Below are 19,685 nucleotides of genomic sequence, written 5' to 3' on the forward strand. Positions count from 1 at the left end.
GGAGGACTAAGTCCTCTGTACCCACTGCCAGCCAGTGCAGTCTTTCATGTCCTCCCGTCCACCTCCACTGCCACATCTCTTTGCAGAGGCCTTCGCGGTCACCAGCTGTCACTGTCACTGTCACTGTTACTGTGACCATGCATCCCCAGGTTTGAATTCTGTTGCACAGTGATTCCCGTCTCAGGGCAAAGGTACTTCCAGCTACCACCTTCTTCTTTGTGGAAGTTTTTCTTTTTACTCTCTCTGTGGGCTTCACACTTCAGACTCTTCCTGGTTCCAGGGAACCCACTTCCTTCCTTCTTGCCTTCCATACAGTGCTTTATTCCAGCTTCTGGACAGTGACTCTTAGAGTCTTTTCTCCGCCATCTTCCCGGAAGTCCTATTAAAGCATTTATTCTTTTACATATGCATTAAATACATTTCAGAGGAACCAACCAATGCTAATTTCTGCAAGCTTTTCTTCCTCTCATTCTTTGCTGGCTGATTAATCTACACTGATGTCTTTGCCTGTGTTTTGTGAACTGCAATGATTTGTCATGTTTTCCCTCACTGTGTTTTACTATTTTGCTAATTTATTGTCACTAGTTGACTAGTTTCGTTGTCAAACTGCAAAACTCAGTGCTGAGGCATTCTCTTCCAATCAATATTAGAGCTCCTTTTTCATTAGCATATTCTTATTTACTGTTCATTTATTTGGTTAAACATTGATCACATGCCAGGCACATTTTATTTACTAAATAAATTTCAGATTTTACATAGTTTCAGTGTAATAGAAAAGAGATCAAATGGCGTGTCTGTTACATGAACAATGGCAGTACTACCTTTTAAATAAAAGATAACTTTCTATTAGGGACAGAAATGTCATTGTGCATAAAAACATTTTGGTGACCTCTCTGGATGTTGAAAGAGACCCTATCAGGTGAATGTTATTTAGCAATGACTCAGGGCAAGACAAAGAGGAAGCCTGGCTGATTAATAGAAAATTAGTTTCACCATCCAGCAGGTGACTGAGACATATACCTTAAGCAGTTCTAGAGAAAGAAAAGGTGCATAGCACTAGGAGGGACCTAGGAATCACAGTAAGAGTGTACAGCTAATGACAAATTCCCTGGGACAGAAATGGCTTAGGCATTTTTTTTTTCAAATTACACTGTCTTGTACCTAAATAAAAGTCATTTCCCTGCTGGACTTCTTTATTAGCTTCAGACCTTCAAGACAGCTCAGATAGTCTTGAATAGGAAGGAATTTTATGGCAGTAGTGAAAGAGGGACTGGGATTTCCATGCAGGGTAGGGTGGAGTAGGGGAAGGTATGGAGTGGTAAAAAGAAGTGACAGAGAAGAGGAGGAAAGTCTGACTGACCAAGAATTAGGTGGAACAGGAATTAGAACTATGAAGAACCAGGAAAAAGGAAGTCTTCAAGAGCCTCCAAAGGCTGAATTCCTCTTCTGCATGGAGTGTGAGGTGGACTAGGATCATTTGCATCCAAAGTTTAAAAGATTGTTAATCTAAGCAACCCTCCTGAAAGGAACAATACGCAATTACACCCATTGTCAAATTCCCATCATCTTGTTTTGTAAACCTATTCTTTTAGTATATTTGGTTTCTTGTTGTTGTTTGTCTGTATTGCTTTTTGTTTTTCTTTTGTGTGTCTTTTTAATCTTAAATAAATAAATAAATAAGTGAAAATTGTTCCTGAATGTTGGAAGGATTTGGAGGCATTAATATTGCTACTTAGAAACCATTATGAGACTCTCTAAGTCTTGGTTCCAGCATCTCTGAAATGGGCATGATACTTTAAGGGAGCCATGAGGTCTGAGGAGAGACCACATAGGGGCAATTGTGGGAGGGCTATCATCGAATAACAGTTTATTCCTTCCATAGGTTACATTCCAAGGTCTCCTTATAGGTAAAGAAAACCCAAAGGATAATAAATCTCTATAGTATCACTAGTACCAATATTTAGCTACAAGTCTGCATGATGTTCGAGGGAAATCTCACCTGTTTTGTAGCTTGTTGTACTGAAGTTGGGGGACTACATAACATTAATATATTTAGGAAATGTTGAAATTTAACAGCAATGAGTTAAAAACAGTCCACATTTGTTCAATATTTTCCCCCTTGAGAAGTAGGATCTCTGCTCCTTCCCTTCAAGCAGCAGAATACAGTGGCTGTGATCCTGCTAGGTCACTGTCTTAGTCCAGGCTGTGAGACTGGCAATGTTCATTCCCTCTCTCTTGAACACCTAGTCTTGGAGCCCTGGGCTGACATGTAAGGAATGAATGAGAGGAGGGAGAGAGAGAGGGCAGGGGCCCCCTAAAAACACACACCAGCTCTTAGCTGCTCTACCCTCCAGCTATCCAGAGTGCCTCCTCCAGAAACCCTGGGATTGCTGAGTGAAAGTGATTGCCGAATCCCAGTGATTACTGAGCCTTCTGTCTAACTCTCTGGCTCGCAGAATTACGATTACAAACATCACAATAATGCACTGTAGTTTTTAAACCACTGCATTTTAGGGTCACTTCTCATACAGTGATATACAACCAGACCATCAATATTTAAAGATTAAATCTCAATATTGTTTTAGTTTCATTTGGTGTTATGTCCCAGTCATCCACTTGTTAATTATGTGAACTTGGCCGTGGGTACAGTGCTAAACTAAGTGCTGAGAGATACCAGTCCCTGCTCAGCTCAGCACCTGCGCCCTCTCTCTTTACGTGTCATTGCCATTAGCACAGACTCATGCAGATTTTACAGACATTCTGAGGGTTGAGGAAGAGGGTTGCTTAGTGGCAGAGTTTGGGCTTAGATTCATGAAGTCCTGGCTTTCATTCAGCACCCAAAACGAGGGGCAGAGGGGCAGGCAGCTCCAGTCTGTGCATTGCTATGTGGGCCTTGGAACCGTCACTTAAAACACCTCTCAGTTTTCTCAGGAGAATTACTCTAGTGGTTAAAGGAAATAGTTGCATCACATGTCCAGCACTGTTCGCGGCACAAAGTAAGTCCTTGAAAAGTCACTATGCTCGCCGTCTGTCAAACACAAATTTAATAAGATCAAGAGACCAAACACTGGTTTTATTCTGCTTTTGGGGAGTAGGAAGCACATTTAAGTCGTTTCACATTTTCTTTGTGATACGTGTGATGTGTTTCTCTGCTTCCTAAAACAGACAGTGGTGATCCTATGAAGTAAACTCCCTAGATGTGAGCAGTCCTCCAGAAAACCACATCCTTCAGTATCCGTGACACACGCATGGCTGTGGAGTCTGTGCCCTCTGAGAATAAGCTGTAAAAACAGAAAGCAAAGCATTCCAGCTTTAATCAGCTCCTCTCATCTTCCTATTTTTCTCTGTCATGACCACTCTGTCCCTTCTTATCTCAACATCTCAGCTCAGTCCTGCAAGCATGCTTCTTTTTTTAAACCAAGGACCTGTCAAGCACAATCTGTACAGAGAATCATATTTCTTCTATATCAGAAAACAAAAGGCGGAGGATCGAATAAGGATGAGAAAATACAGAACTTGTGCCCTGGGGACAGAGACCCACTGACTCTCAGCCTCTTGGAATGGAACTGGATGCTGTGTTTTTGAAAACTTAGAAACTTTGTCTTTTGCACAAATGAAGTACTGAACAGGAAATTCTTGCTCCTTCATTTTCGGGGTTGATGATGCATTATGACAGGTCTTTCCTTTGAGAAGAGCTTGAGACCCACAGGAGAAGGGTTTTGCTCCATCAGTTTCAAGAAGGGGTTTGGAAAATGCGCAGTTGGCTGGGTGGCAGGCAGCCTGCTCATTTCCCAGTGCATACCCTTCTGAAAGCTTTTGCTTCAGGGAGAGGGAGAAGCTTGTCTGGGAAGTGCAGAGGGGTACAGGTCCCTGTGGTCCTGTGCTGGGACTTTCAGATCCACAATCTAAAACCCAAGCAAAAGTGGCCTTGAGGTTTGAAGCATGTCTAGCGGGGTGACAGACAGTAGCTGGTTCTTAGAAAATGTGGGTTCTCTTTCCTCTCTGTTATGAGCTCTGCCTTGTACATTTTTTTTTTGTCTTTTTCCTTTTTTTTTATCGGTACCAGGGATCGAACTCATGACTAGCTGCTTGCAAGGCAGGCGCTTATACCGCTGAGCTAAATCCCCAGACCCTCCCCCTTGTACATCTTTCACATTCTCAATGATAGGACTAAGGAAGGGCTCTATTTGTGTCCTGGATTTGTACTGTACATGCTCTATAAATTCTAAAGTTTCAGTTCTCACATGTGCAGGATAAAATTAAATAACCCATGCAAAGTTCTTAGCACAGCATTCAGCATATCATAGTCTTCAATAACATTAACTAGAAGCTACAAGTTAGGTTGTATTACCTCCTTGTGAAAACAGAGGCAATGAATTCAGAAAATCCCAGCAACTCACCCAGGTTACACATCTAGTTGGGAATGAGCAGAACCTGGGTGCAGACCCAAGTCTGAAAGGTCCACATCTCTGTGACTTCAAAATCCAGCGCTGAACCTGGGTTGTGTTTTGGGATCTGGTATCTGTTGACATAACCAAGCCTCTGAGTCTGTCAGCTGGAACAGAAAGATGGTGTTTGCCACAGTGCCACCAGAACTCGGGACGGTTGTTCTTTTTTTCTCTTCCTTTATTCTTTTCTAGTCCCTTTCCTACACTGACCTGCTACCTCCTTCTCACATACGAGATCAGAGGCTGGCACTGTGGCATGAGGCCCTAGATATGTATGGCCACACTCTTTATCCTGCTTTCTTAGCAAGTTTAACAAGAAAAGTTGGCAAACACAGAACAGAGCTGGTTAGACTTCACATCACCCCAAGATGACCTTTGGGAATCTGATTTACAGAGTCCCACACTGGATAAAGACAAAAGTCACCCTGAGTAGACTGTCACTTAAATGTCTTTTGAAAACAACAATGGGATGGGTTAAAACATACACAAATCTGGACATCTGGATTGCATTTTCACAAAATTATCCAGGGATTCAAACATTGAAAGGAAGGAAGATTTGGCAACCAGTATTCTGGGTTGCACAAAAAACTCACCAACCAGTCAGACCTTGGGCCTTGCCTTGCTTAGAGATAGTTCAGTAAATAGTGCCACCCAGGCCAATGAAGGTAAGAAGTCAATGACTACCATTTGGGGCTCCGCTCCTCCTGTGGGTCAGCGTGGGGAGATGCTAAGAGGACTGCTTTAGAGCCGCAGCCCTGGCCTGCCCTGAGAGGCAGTGCGGTCTAATTAATTAGACTTCAGGGCAGGACCACCAGTTCCGGGAAGCTATCTTTTGTTGATCTTGCTGTTTTATGAAAAAGTTATCTCAGAACAAATTTTATTCTATTTTTAGGTACACTGTGGATTGTGAAACTGTAGTCTCAGTGCTTATTTCATAAACATGCCAGAGACCGTCTCTGGAGACAGACAGAGGGATGCGCTGGCTGCGGGCAGTTTATGGTAAGCTTACAACGACCTTGAAGAATGTGACCCTTGTGTGGCTGGGATGTCCAGAAGGAAAGGGGTAGAGACTCGCGCTAACCTAGAGCTCAGGCTGTCTGTGGGTGTCCCTGCAGTTTTGTTCTGCTTTGTTACTCCGAGAACTTCAGGAAGGGAGAGGTGCCAGGACATACAAACCTGTTCCATGGGGATGAGCAAGCCCACCCCCAGGGCTCCAGCCCTGGCCACTCCTCTGACCCCAGGTCTTTCTTCCCCTTTGCCTCTGGAGGTCCTGGCAGAGATCCCAGCAGCTCCAGGGCTCTGTGCCTGAAGGGTAACACAGATACTGGGGATTGAATTGGGGCTCCCCTTTGCACTGATCCTAAAAATGTCTCTAGCCTTCAGTTTCTCTCCTCCACCCAGGTCAGCTCTCTGCTCACTCTTCAGGGGCAGCCGTGCACACAAGCCTGCCTGGAGTGGCCAGGGAGGAAGCCCTGATTCTGCTGCTACTCTGCAGGGCCCTGGCTCAGCTCCCAGCCATCCTGAGATCTTGCCACTTTGCTCTCTTGGCAAGGGAGTTCCGTGATTTATAGACAAAACTCCTGCCTTCTGTCCATAGCTGCAGCTCAGCCTGGCTTCCCCCTCCTCCTTGCATACCAAGATAAGTGCGCTTATCTTGGAAAGACTTGTTGGACAGATAAGCAAGCTTATCTTGGAAAGATTCCAGCCTGGAAAATTCAGCCCTTGCTGACCTCAGTGGACATTAAAGGAGACAGGTCTGCCAAGCCTGAAATCCTTTCCTCAGCAATCACCCGCGTGGCAGAAGTCACCCATCCAAGAGACCGAGGCAGTGTTTTGAGAACCCTCCAGTTCTCAAGGAAGCTGCTGCTTCTCTGGGATTCCCTGCTGCCTGCACGCAGCCTCCTGCTCTTCAGCAAGAAGCACTTAACTCAGAGGCAGAGCTGCAAGTCCGAACACAGCTGAAACTTTGGATGAAGCTGGAGATGACGATGTTAATTACCAGGAGGGCGTGTCACTTTATATTCCAGTCAACGTTACTTAAATCCAGTTACAACCACCCAGCCGACAGCAGTTTTCTTCAAAACCACTTCAAGAGGGAACATTTCACAAGGGGACAGCCTCCTCCGTGTGGAGGACCACCAGATGTTTCTTGAAAGAAGGACAGTCGTCTCCATTTGGGCTGAACCTGGTCTTATTTCTGTGGAACAAGGGCAGAGCTGGCTAAGTTTTATCTTCACCCCTCAATTGACTTTAAGCAATGCATATGGGTCTAGCCAAGGTGCTAACATGTAGTATTTGAAGCAAGATGACAGGTCAGTGTCACCCCAGTTGTGACTCCCAAGAAGCAGGGGTGAGGTAGGCTGAGAGAGCCACACTGTTGACTGAGACTGAGCCTCACGAAAAGAGGCTGAGAGACCTCAAGGCATAAAAGATTGCACATCAAAGCTGAAGCACACACCACAAAAACAGTGGGTATCACTGAAATTGTGTCATGCAGACTACTCCTTCTACACACCCTTCTCTGCCTATTGCAGAGGTGATTTCAGGCCTGCCTAGCTCAGCCCAGCCCACAGCTCTCACCTGCTTCTTTCCATTCTCACAATCACTCATCCCCAGGCTACTCCCTTCTGCAGGAATGAATAAAACCTGGATTCAGCCCTGGATCTAGGCCTTTGTTCCAGTACCCATCATGTAACCCGGACTTAGGACCCCCTTGGTGCCCCACAACTGCAAATATGCCTTAGAGTCTTTATTCTTGCCAAGCATTGCCCTGGAAGTGGTAGACTGGAATAACTTACTAGAATTCCAATAACTTTTCCATGGGATTACAAATGTGTATTTTCCTGGCCCTCGACAAGGTCTGGAAGGGCTTGCTGTAATCAGAAGAGAGGACTCCTGTGGTCAGCTAAGCCTGGGCCCCCTCTATCCTGCTCTGCACAGCCCCTGATGCTCCCAGGACATGTGAGCTTATGTGGGGCTCCCCGGGGCCTCCTCCTGGCTTGGAAAAGCTTCATTACTTTCTGAGAGGCCACTCTGTCTTGTTTACCTGGGCCCGATGATACCACTTAATAAGTAAGCACAAGTAAGGAGACAGAAAGAAAATAGATCCACCCCTCAGCAATTTGGTTCAGTTCTTCTTTTCTTACCCAAGAGAATAAACTGGACATCGAGTAGAGATATTAGTGGGAGTGAGAAATTGCAATTTTGCTACATTTCATTTTTAAGGTTGAAAGTAGGAAAATAACCGAGCAGGGTAATGAAAGGACGCCAGATTTCACTCTTATTTATTTCCACCCTTTGCTACTTCTGCTGTGAATTGTAAATAACCCAAGGCAGCTTGCTGTGCATGCGTCCTGACTGTATCATTATTAGTTCCAGAGTGACTACTAATGAAAGAGGATTCAAAAAATCATAAAAACACGGAAAACTGACTTTTTGAATATGACAAACCTGATTGGTCCCCGAGGGACCTTTCCCTTTTTAGGACAGAATTTAGTCAACTAGTCCCTAGCGGCCTGAAGTGGTCACTGCAACTTCTTTAAAATGCACTGGTCCACTCCTGGTCTCTGAAGTCAATAGGTCCCCAGTAAGTGTTTATTAAGGATAGTGAACTTGTGGGACAAGGAGACAAATGCACCTGGACTGTGCATGGTTTTAGCAGTGTCACTAGGAGGAGCCCTCGCTTTTCAATGGCAGATATAAAGCTAAGAATTACCAAACCCAGGAATAGTTTTGAGGTTAAAAAATATTATATATTTTAACCCAAAACTATTTACATATACATGTATATGTGTGTATATAGTGTGTGTGTAAAAAGTTAATTCGGAACAGATAAATACAAAATAATTAACTTGTAATCGGCCTTGTTCCAGAAAGATTTAAGGCCATTGTCATAACATAAATTCCAAAAGAGGAATGTGAAGATGAGGTATTAAAGCAAGACAGGAATATAGTACAGACATTCTTTTTCACTAGCAAGCTCCACTCCTGTGACTAAGTAGCTGAGTAAGAAATCCTACATGGTACCCACATTGTAGTATTCAAAACAAAGAAATGGTCAAACGAAACTCCACCTGGATGAGTTTACTTTTATTGCATAACTCTTGCAGGCAGGACTGTAATGCGTAGCAGAACATAAAGCTAAAGTACTGTGCAATCAGCAGAAAATGCATTACAGTACCTGAGAAAAAGGGACCGCAAAGCCCCAGTGCAGAGCACATGCCTGTGTTGTAAGACTGAACTCGGGTCACAAGTCCGGAAGGTCACTAAGCAGGTAGGTCATTAAACAAGGAATGTCTGCAGTAGAGCTCTGAATGCGATCAATACTCTGTCTCTCTCCAAAGAACAGTATGACTCTTAGTTTTAATATTTTCCCCTGGAGTTGTAACTTTGTTACTTGCTCGGTGAGTTTATTGTCCATCAGGAGATTTTCCTCAAGCAGTAAGGTACACAATGTGACCATTAGTTCTCCTCATTTGGAATGTTTATCCTTTTAAATGTGGAGTAATGATCCTGAGACTCAGCACGTCCACAAAATCATATGGTACAACTTACATTTAAACAAAACCAATACAGTCTCTTTCTCCTTCATGTTACAAATGTTAAACAAGACTTCAAGAAGCCTTGGTTCTGGATTGAGTTCCTGCTCTGGGACCCAACAAACCAGATCAAACCACATAGCATCACACTGGCTAAGTCCCAGGATCATCAAGATGGAATTTTGCCAGTATGAATAGATCTCCAAAGTAGACCTGCTTTTCCTGAAAATCGGAGACCAGTGAGTCGCTGAGTTAGAGTACTAAGCACAGACGATCCCTCTGTTTTTAACTCTATGAACTGGCTTGAAATAATGTGATTTTTCTTTTATTATTCACTCCACTGTTCCTGTCTTACAAACCCACTGTTCCTCCTCTTGTCCCATGAGAACAGTCATCCCATTTTGCTGAACAGAGACGGCCACCATGCATGGATCACAAATAGAAGCCAATGCGGCCTCTGAATGTGTTCACACTGAATGTGTTGTGACATTGCATTTTGACACACATAGTAAGAATTCCTAAGCCCATATGTTAAAGAAGAGATGAACTCACTTTTCTATTTCAGCAGACTCACATGTTGAATGAGGCTATAAGACCATATTTTTCATTTTTCAAAAAAAATCAAAAGAACAACATTCACATGTAGAGCAACAAGAACGAGAGGATGAAAGCAAAGTCACACAGGGCTTAAGATTTTGTGAACACAAATTCCTGGGTTCTCCACAGTTTTCCTTTTAATCAAGCAGACATGCCCCTCCTTACCGGCTCTTCATTTGCCCTGAGGTTTTTTGATTTGAGATTATGAGTAGCCTTTCTGACTCTTGCGATTCTCTTTTCCTCTGGAAAACTTTGATCACTCTCAGTGATTAGAAGACTGGGTGACTTTTCGGTGACTTTTCAAACAATGACCTCTTTTCAGAAACTGGCATTTTGGCTCCTTTGTACAACATCACAGAGTCCTCCCAGCTGTCCCATCATCCTCAGTGGTCAGGTTAAAATTGTATCTGTCAGTGCTCTTTTTTCTGTATCTCTTCTCTTCCATGTGTTTATGTGTTGACTTTCACCTCACAGATTTGAAGCAGATAACACATTGTGGTGAGGCACAAATCTTAGATGCAGAAAAAAGGGAATGAGCTGGTTTCTCTTTGGCCAGAAATCTCGGGTCTGAGCTCTGTCCTTTTCTCTAGTGCTAGTCGGGGCACCAATTGTTGGGGGCATTTGAGGAGAGCTGCCTTTCTCCGATTCATTTGCTGGATAAATAGCAATCTTTAATGCAAATATGTTTTCTTTTTTCCCCCCGAACTTGTTAACCAATCCAATTAAATTTACTGACCCTATTCACCCAATACATCTGCACACCGATATAGAGAGGTAGACAGATACTCACAGGCAAAGCTAGGTCACATGGGAGCAGAAAAGGTTGCTCCCACATCTCCAAATGTTACCTTACAGTTAGAATTCCAACTCTGTGTCTCTCTAAGTCCATCTGAAAGGCAGACAAAATCAATTAGCAACCCTTTCACCCTCTGGCAAAAAGGGAATTTCTGTAAGAATGCCTTCCAGAAGCCGGAGGCTGCTTGGCTATTGGCTGTTGGGCAGCGCAAAGGCTCAGACACAACTCCGGCTTCCCCAGGGGAGAGACTGGCTCCGTGCTGCCGCTCCTCACCTACCCCCAGGGGAGACCACTGCTGTCCCCACTGGGGTCAGCTGTCAGTAGAGAAATCTGTTTAATATTTAGCTCAGAAGGAAACTGCCTGCAACAAAGATGAAAGCACTCAACTCGGAATGATGAGGGAAAAGAAAACAAGCCTCTGTTGTTTCAATATTTCCCTGGAAAAGTAAAAGATAAAGCCAGTGCAGGTGAGAGGGACACACACACACACACACACACACACACACACACCGACGTCCGTCCAAATTCTCAAATCATCTCCGTCTTGAGCTGCTAGACACACCAGAATACACCAGAATACTGAGCGCAGACACCATCAGAGACACAAGTGTCAGAGACAGTCTCAGAGCCAGCTCTAACACAGGGCTTCTCAATGAAATCCCAGCCAAACCATGGGGGAATCTTCCCCAGAATGCAGACTGCTGTCCAGGGGGCCGGGGCAGAGCTAACTTGTAGTTAGTTTTACATTGCTACCAGGGCCCCCAAGACTTTCCTATTGCAGTGCCCTGAGCTCACACAACGGGCTTTCTGTGTGGGAAGTTCACTCAGGTGCCACCACTTGCACGTGGCTGCTGGTTTCAGTACCGTCTCTGCAAAGAGGTGATATGACCAATACACCTAGGAATAATAAAGTGAGAAAAATAAGTTTTAAAATTTTTACCATTGGAAAAGTAGAAATTTAGTGGGAGAAAAAAAAAGAAATTCATCATGATTTTTATTCTTCCTACTTTTAGACTGGACAATTTTTATTATGCAGCAAATTGAAAAAGACATTGACTTTGCTGAGATGGTGCCCAGGTGCCCACTGTCACCCAACGGGAGCAAACCGCAGAAGTTTTATCAAGTGGACTTTTAGGGCAAATTGTAGTATAAACACCAACGTCAAGAAAGGGGGAAACAGAAATCACAGGAAAGAAATGAATGTGACCATGTAGATGAGAAGAGTGCAAATTTATGTACAACTTTCAGAGGAATAGAAGAAATGCAAGCCCACATTTTTTTTCTTGAAATGCACTCAAGGAAAACTCTGCAATTTCAAAGCCACTGTGTTCATTCTTCATCCAAGTACAGTGAAGTACGGTCTCTTCAGCCCCTGAGACACAAAAACTAACTAGCCTTCTTCATCCTCAGTCTGTTTGTGCTTGGCCCAAGCCTGTGTGAGCACCTTAGCCTACTCCGGGATCTTCTCAGTCATGGACCCATGCTGGTCTTCCTGCCACTGCTGCAGTCTATGGCATATGATCCTTAGGACACTTAAAGTTGAATCAGTTCCTTGGATTTCCATTTGGCCTAAATACAGCATACCAATTAAAAATTAGATTAAAAATTAAATAATACTTGGCTCCATACTTCATGTAAATATCACCTCTCTCCTTAATGTTTGCCACGGAGTGCCCTATGCTGTAATGACCCTTGCCCTGTGAAAGTGAGACTCCTGAGCGTGCTGGGCTTTAGTGGTCCACAGGGCACCAACTAAGAGTCTTGCTTTTGACATGACTAGAATGAACTGCTGTAAAATCCCTGCTACCCCGGGATCGCTTTCTCACTACAAATACTTGGATACAGATGAAATAAGATTGCAATAAACACCAACAAAAGCTGAAAAGACACCCCCCCCTCATGACTGTCTTAGGCGATCTCAAAGACGGCCTCCAGGACCTCCGCTTCAGGGGTTCGTACCCTTGTGCAGTCCCAGCCCACACTGTACCAGGGCTGTTTAGCAAGATGAATGGAATACCGAGGAATGGTGGGAGTCACACCCAAGGTAGGGCATAACGTCCTTGGCTTCTATCTAAAGTGTTTCTCTTGCCCTCACTCTTAAATCTCTTACCCCATGGAAAGAACCTACCATGACAGAGGGAAGCCAAGGATGTCGATGTCCGCTCCCGGCCGGCAGGAAGGACACACGACACAGTCTGGTAGTGGACAACCTTTTCTTTTTATTTTCCTTCTCCGTACAGCCTGCCCTGGGTTCTCCCAGCTGAAGCCTCCTTTGGTCCGCTCCCCGCGGCTCCTTTTGTGCTTCAGCCTGCCCCAAAGCCTCTACCGGTCCGCTCTCCGCGGCTCCTTTTGGGCTTCTACTTCCGGGCTTCTATCTGGCTTCTACTTCCGCCCAGGGGTGGCACCGGTATATATACGGGTACAGTGTCCAATCATGTTAAAGTAAGCAAGGCAAGCTGATTGGCTAACATCATCAGTTGCCAGGCAGACTATATTGTTGAGCGGGTTGTTTACGCGGTAAGCAGGAAACTAACATATTCGATGGGAGGGGTAATCTACCTCAGGCCTCACTCTTTACTACAGGCCTCACGTCCGCCAAGTGAGGCGACCGGGCTCGGGGCTGCGGCTCCCAACATCTCCCCCTTTTTTATTTTTTATGAATGTGCGCATCGTAGCCCTTCCTGGACTGGGTGCAGAGGCTTATGCCCTATGCGTAGGCCCACCGTAGGTCCTTGGCTTAGACCCTGGTCGGCCGTCCCATGGTCTGCCAAGGCCCTGAGGCCCTCGTCCTTTTTCTAGGGCCAGGCACAAACTGGACGGAACCTGGATGCACACAAGCTTGCACTCATTTCCTCTCCGTAAAGAAATCCCCTCGGAGAGAAATTTAGACCTGGGCAGCATCTAACAGTCCAGCGGCTTACGTGCAGGATGGGGTAGGGCCTGGCTTAGGTCGAGTCGTGCTGGGGAGGCACGCTCTTACCCGTCATTGACTCATCTACCCTGCTATATCATAATTTTTTAGAGGAGGAGTGTGGGAAGCTCACCGTCCCTAGACTCGGTCGTAGGCTAGGCGAGCGAGCCATGCATATGCCTGAGGATCTTCTTGTCCATTTCGGGCTACCGCTATTTCTATTCATCTTGTTGGTTGGTCTGTGATGGATCTCCAGTAGGGCAGGTCTGATCTTTAGTCGAGGGCTTTGTTGTCCGTGTCAGTCTCTCCGGTATCCACAGTGGTTCTCGTCCCGGTTCCTGTGGGAAAACACAAACCGCGCCTCGGTTCCAGCTGACCACTGGATCCGGGCCCATCCATTGTCCTGTCAGGACATCTTTCCACTTCACCCACCCTTTATGGTTGGGGGAAGGGTTGCAGTGCTCCACAGCTGGGGAGCGATTATCATTATTTAAATTTAAAAAATTGTGTGTGAATAGTGCCATGGATAATCGTGCCTTTGGGGCCAGGCCTTGGCCTACTCCCCCTTTTTGTTTTTGTAAAATTTCTTTGAGGCTTCTATGAGCCCTCTCAATGATTCCTTGACCTTGGGGATTGTATGGGATACCATGTTTTAATTGAACCTCCATCATTTTGCAGAACTCATTGAAGGCTTTGCCTATATAGGCTGGTCCATTATCAGTTTTTAATATTTTTGGTTTGCCCCATGCGGCCCAAGCTGCCAGGCAATGATTGATCACATTAGACACTTTTTCACCTGTTTCTGCTGTTGCAAATATGACGTGAGAACAGGTGTCTGTGGAAACATGAACATATTTAAGAGTCCCAAACTCCTGTATATGTGTGATGTCCATCTGCCAAACATCACCAGGGATCAAACCTCGAGGGTTTACTCCCATCGGTATGGCAGGTTTGTATGTGGCACAGGAGTCACATAGTCGCACGATATCTCGTGCATCTGCTCTAGAAACATGGAAATGGTTTGCTAGTGTCCTGGCACTGACATGAAACTTATCATGGAAGGCACGGGCTCGCTCGATTGGTGTTAGTAAGGTAAAAATCCATAACGGGCGAGTGGCAGTGTCAGCAGCCGCATTCCCCTGTGCCATGGGCCCTGGCAGGGATGTATGTGCTCTTATGTGGGTGGTGAAGACCTTATGGTGTCTGTTCTGAAGCAATGTCTGGATAGACAGGAACAGCTCTCTAAGATCTATAACATAAACTGGCCAGGACTGAGGGATGGCTGAGAGAGCTGGCAGCCCCCTCTGGACCGCCCCCAGGGACTGCATCTGCGCGTTGACCGCCCTTAGATCATGGAGCAGCCTCCACTTGCCAGACTTTTTCTTAATTATAAAAATGGGGGTGTTCCATGGGGAGGTTGACGGCTTAATATGTCCTAATCTAAGTTGTGTACTGACTATTTCTGACAAGGCTAATAGCTTCTCCTTAGGCAGGGGCCACTGAGGTACCCAAACCGAATCATTTGATCTCCAGGTGATTTTGATCGAAGTGGGTAGGAGAGCTTCTTCAGCGGCCCCTAAGAAAAACCCAATCCTTGCCTACCTTTTTTGTTCTCTACTGGTATTGGGGATGTCCGACCCTGCAGGGCATTGCCCAAGCCTTTGCCGGGGGTATATCCCTGGTTCCTGAGTATATCCTTAGCCTGGGGGGAGCAGTTTGACGTAAGCGTGACATCCATCTGAGTGAGGATGTCCCTTCCCCATAGAGACACTGGCAACTGCAACACAAACGGTTGGAAATGGCCCTGATGACCCTCCTCATCGCACCAGAGCAGGGTTGAAGCACTAACCTGAGGAGCTGACACCATCCCCAGGCCCTGCAGCGTGTTATCTGCAGTGTTGGTGGGCCAGTTGGAAGGCCAATCCTTTCTGGAGATAATGGAACGGTCAGCTCCTGTGTCTAGGAGCCCTGTTATATTTTTGCCATTGACCTTAAGTGAGAGCATAGGCCTTTTACCAAGTGTCATATGGAGTCCCTCAAAGACTTCCCCTGAGGAACCGAAACCTTGACTTTCTCTAATTTTCTGCTTTGAGGGAAATCTCTTGTGGAGACTGGGGAGCAGCAAGAGCTGCGCTATCTTGTCTCCTTTATTAATTACCATAGTACCCACAAGAGATTGAACCATAATTTTAATATGTCCTGTGTAGTCTGAGTCTATGACCCCCGGGACTACTGTGAGACCCCGAAGGGCCGTGGAGGATCTCCCGATCACCAGACCCACGGAATTTTTGGGTAACGGTCCCTTAAAAGTGGTTTCAACCACTTGAACACCCATATCAGGCACTAATATAAGTCCTGAGGCGACACTGAGGTCCACACCTGCTGACCCAGGGGTGGCCCTTGTTGAAGGCTGCCACCCTGAGCTGTCCTGTCTCTGGGGCGGGGGCCCGCCTATGAAGGGGGCCCCCTCTGGCCGTTTTTTGGCTCTCTAGCATCTTGTCCACAAATACGGTTGCCCTGAGCATCAAAGACCGACCTACACTCCTCAGCTTTGTGTGATCCCTTCTTGCATCGCCCACAAACATATGGTTCTTCATTCCTAGGACGAGGCCTAGCATCTGCATTGTTTGGGCAGTGACGTTTAATGTGTCCTGGCTCCCCGCAGGCAAAACACCCTTTAGCCTTACATTCCCCTTCTAACCCGCGAGGTCCCCTCTGCTGTATAGCCGCGGCCAGGAGAGCAGCCACTCCCGAGTTGGAGAGCGGCCCCCCTATCTCTCTGCATATCCTAATCCAGGCATTGAGGTCCTTGTTCTTATGAGGAGCTATCGCTGCTTTGCACTCCTTTGTACACTGTTCGAAAATCAGCTGCCTTACCAGCGGTCGAGCCACTCCCGGATCAGAAAATATCTTATCGGCAGCATCTTGCATTCGGGCCACAAAGTCAACAAATGGCTCTGTGGTACCCTGAATTATTTTTGAAAGACACAAGGAGGCTGTTCCGGCACCACTTACTTGCTTCCAGGCGCGGAGTCCTATGGCATTGATTTGCTCATAGACAGCGCCGGGGAACTGGGTCTGGTCATCAGCGTGCCGACCTTCTCCCATAAGCATTTCCTTGTTCCACCCCCGGTTTCCTCGATTGGCGTTTTTCTCAGCCTGCTCTGCAGAGAACTCTGCATACCAGGCTCGCCAATCCAGGTAACTACCCGAGGGCAGACACGCCTTTGCTAGCTGAATCCAGTCCGCGGGGGTGAGGGGCCCAGAAGACAGATTCTCCAGCATGGCAATGGTGTAAGGCGCAGTCGGCCCAAAAGTTGTAACTGCATTTTTAAGCTCTCTAATCTGCTTTATCTCAAAAGGCTCCCATACATTGCGTCCCTGGCCCATAGCTACTTGTACAGGAAATATCTCGTAGGGGTCACTATCTATCCCAGGTGGATGTACCTCATGAGACAAGCGTCCCCCCTGCCAAAGCCGCCTGTGAAAATACCGACCCGCCGGCGGCGGAGCATAAGACGGCGGCCGTGATTGGGCGGAGAATGGGGGCCCGTGCATCACTTCCTGTTCTGGCGAAAGGGGGGGGGGCTCCCAGGCGGCCGCCTCGTGGCGAGGAATCGCCTCCGGAAACGGCCCCCGAGGTGGGGCGGAAGGCTTTGCCTCCCTCTCGCGCCGGGGCGCACTCAGGAGCTCTCTACTCCTCCGAAGACCAGGTTGAGCAGAGCGCAATTCGCGGGGCAACGCTGGAAAAGAACCCTGCGACTCCTTATTGAGCGACTTAGGCTCCTGACAGCTGGTCTCTTTGGCCTCCCTGCCATTCAACTTTCCCTCGTCCTCGGAGTCAGACGACTCCGAGGCTAGAGCCCCGTCCTCCTCCTTAGCATCCTTGTTCCCCTTGACGGACACCTCTCGGGAGCTCCCTGACTGGGCCTGCTCAGATACCCTGCGTACTTTTGTAAGCTCTTGAGAGCTTTCTCCACAACCACCCTCGCTCTTAGTGCCGCTACCTAGCATGTTTCCCATTTTTTAATATGTTACTCACCGCGTGAGGCCCAAGGAATCCGCCACTTACGCGTGAGCCTGAGGGGAGTCTAAAAGCCCTGTAGGTGCGCGCCACCCAGAGCCCAGGCTTATCCCCAACTCACCTGTCTCGCAGCTCTGTACTGGAGCGTTGTCCACTTCACGTCTCGGGGGTGATCAGTCCCCGGGCGGGCCTCCAAATGTCGATGTCCGCTCCCGGCCGGCAGGAAGGACACACGACACAGTCTGGTAGTGGACAACCTTTTCTTTTTATTTTCCTTCTCCGTACAGCCTGCCCTGGGTTCTCCCAGCTGAAGCCTCCTTTGGTCCGCTCCCCGCGGCTCCTTTTGTGCTTCAGCCTGCCCCAAAGCCTCTACCGGTCCGCTCTCCGCGGCTCCTTTTGGGCTTCTACTTCCGGGCTTCTATCTGGCTTCTACTTCCGCCCAGGGGTGGCACCGGTATATATACGGGTACAGTGTCCAATCATGTTAAAGTAAGCAAGGCAAGCTGATTGGCTAACATCATCAGTTGCCAGGCAGACTATATTGTTGAGCGGGTTGTTTACGCGGTAAGCAGGAAACTAACATATTCGATGGGAGGGGTAATCTACCTCAGGCCTCACTCTTTACTACAGGCCTCACGTCCGCCAAGTGAGGCGACCGGGCTCGGGGCTGCGGCTCCCAACACAAGGAGATACTTTAGTGGGGAGGAACCAAAGCTTTGGGCTAACAGCCACTGAGGAAATGGCCCTGCTATGACCCACCACACGAGTGGTCCATCGAACCTTCAGATGAAGCTATAATGCTGGCCAATACCTTCACTTCAGCCTCCTGTAGGACCTTGAACCAAACTATCCCCATAAGTCTATTTTCAGAGCCAGAACCACAAACTCTATAAGAGATTAAGTGTTTGTTATTTTTAAGTTTCAAAGTCTTGGAGCATTACTCTATACAGCCATAGATAACCAGTGTAACAGTTTGAGATTATTTTGAGATACGAAGGGAAAGATTTATGTGTCCATTTGCCCCCATCCCAGAAATGATGGTAAAAGACAGACTTTATGTCACCATGACCCTAGAAGGGTCACCTGTCCTTCTGTCCATGTCCTGCAGCAGTGGCTTGGCTCCAGGGCCCCTCGTCTCTATGATGTCTGAGTGCCAGTGGAGATTTTCTCACAGTTGAGCCTCGATGTTATAATTTCTGACTCTGAGTTCTGCTATTTCCTACATTTTGCCTGGAAAACAACCATGTGCTAGAATCAGACATTTGTATCATTATCTGACAGCTTTATTTACTTCTTGAAGTATTTATTTGGAACATAGGAAATCTTTTAGGAGACCCAAGATAACTTGCTTAGCTTGCTCACTAGGGGAAAGGGAGATTTGAAGTGAACCAGATACCTAGGTTTTGTGTCTGCTCTCACTTGGAAATGGTAAGAGTAATGATGCATAGGGTAAGAATAAACAATTCATTTCAGAATAAGCAAATATTATATGACATTAGTTTAGGTAAAATTATGGAATTTAAAGTAATATAATTGATTTCAGATTTTTAAATGTTGTCATTTGCATCATCACTAATTTAAATCACCTCACCTTAGTTATGTGAATTTAGGCAATTTGACTACATGTTTAAAGAAATTCTAGTTTGCACATTTATGCCCTTGGTCATCTCATCCACATCTCCTTCCCTATTGTTTTAAACAGGATCTTGCAACGTAGTCAGGCTGGCTTTGAACTCATTATGTAGCCCAGGCTGGCCTCAAACTCACAGCAATCCTCCTGCCTCAGCCTCCCTAGTGCTGGGTTTACAGGCATGCATCTATGAGGTAGATACGTTCAGGGTGTACCATAATCACCTGAGTAGCCTAAGAAAGTGGAAGTAGCTGCTTCCTCTGAAGAGATTCTAAGATATAAGATTTAAGGATCAGACCCAGAAATCTGCACCCTGAAACACTGGATGCTAAGTACCAGGGTTTGAGAAATGACACAGGCATATTCTTTTCCCTTCAACACAGCAGTGCATTCAAACATCTTCTCTGGGATTTGGTATCTCTAGGTTTGTAGTATGTGTCTTCCAGACCTGCTATCTCAGCCTCTCTCTTAGGAAGGAATGTGCTCTCTCAGCCTCTATGGCCCCACAGGGGATTCGTGGCTGACCCTAGCGGTCAGGTGCAGCCCCATCAAATTGTATCAGAAGGAAACATGTCCAGAATCCAGAGAGGAAACAGGTTCTTGGGGATGCAGAGACAGAAGTGGCAGCATTTCTAATGAGTAGACTAGAGCTCAGTGTTGCAGGGATGGTTTCTGGTGCCTGGGGCCTGGTGACGGGGCCATTGTGTTTCTGCTGGAATAGTTCTCATGTGATTTGGGTGC

This window comes from Cavia porcellus, unplaced genomic scaffold (assembly GCF_034190915.1).
Source record: "Cavia porcellus strain 051 isolate PalLab524CR breed Dunkin Hartley unplaced genomic scaffold, mCavPor4.1 scaffold_7, whole genome shotgun sequence".
NCBI lineage: Eukaryota > Metazoa > Chordata > Mammalia > Rodentia > Caviidae > Cavia > Cavia porcellus.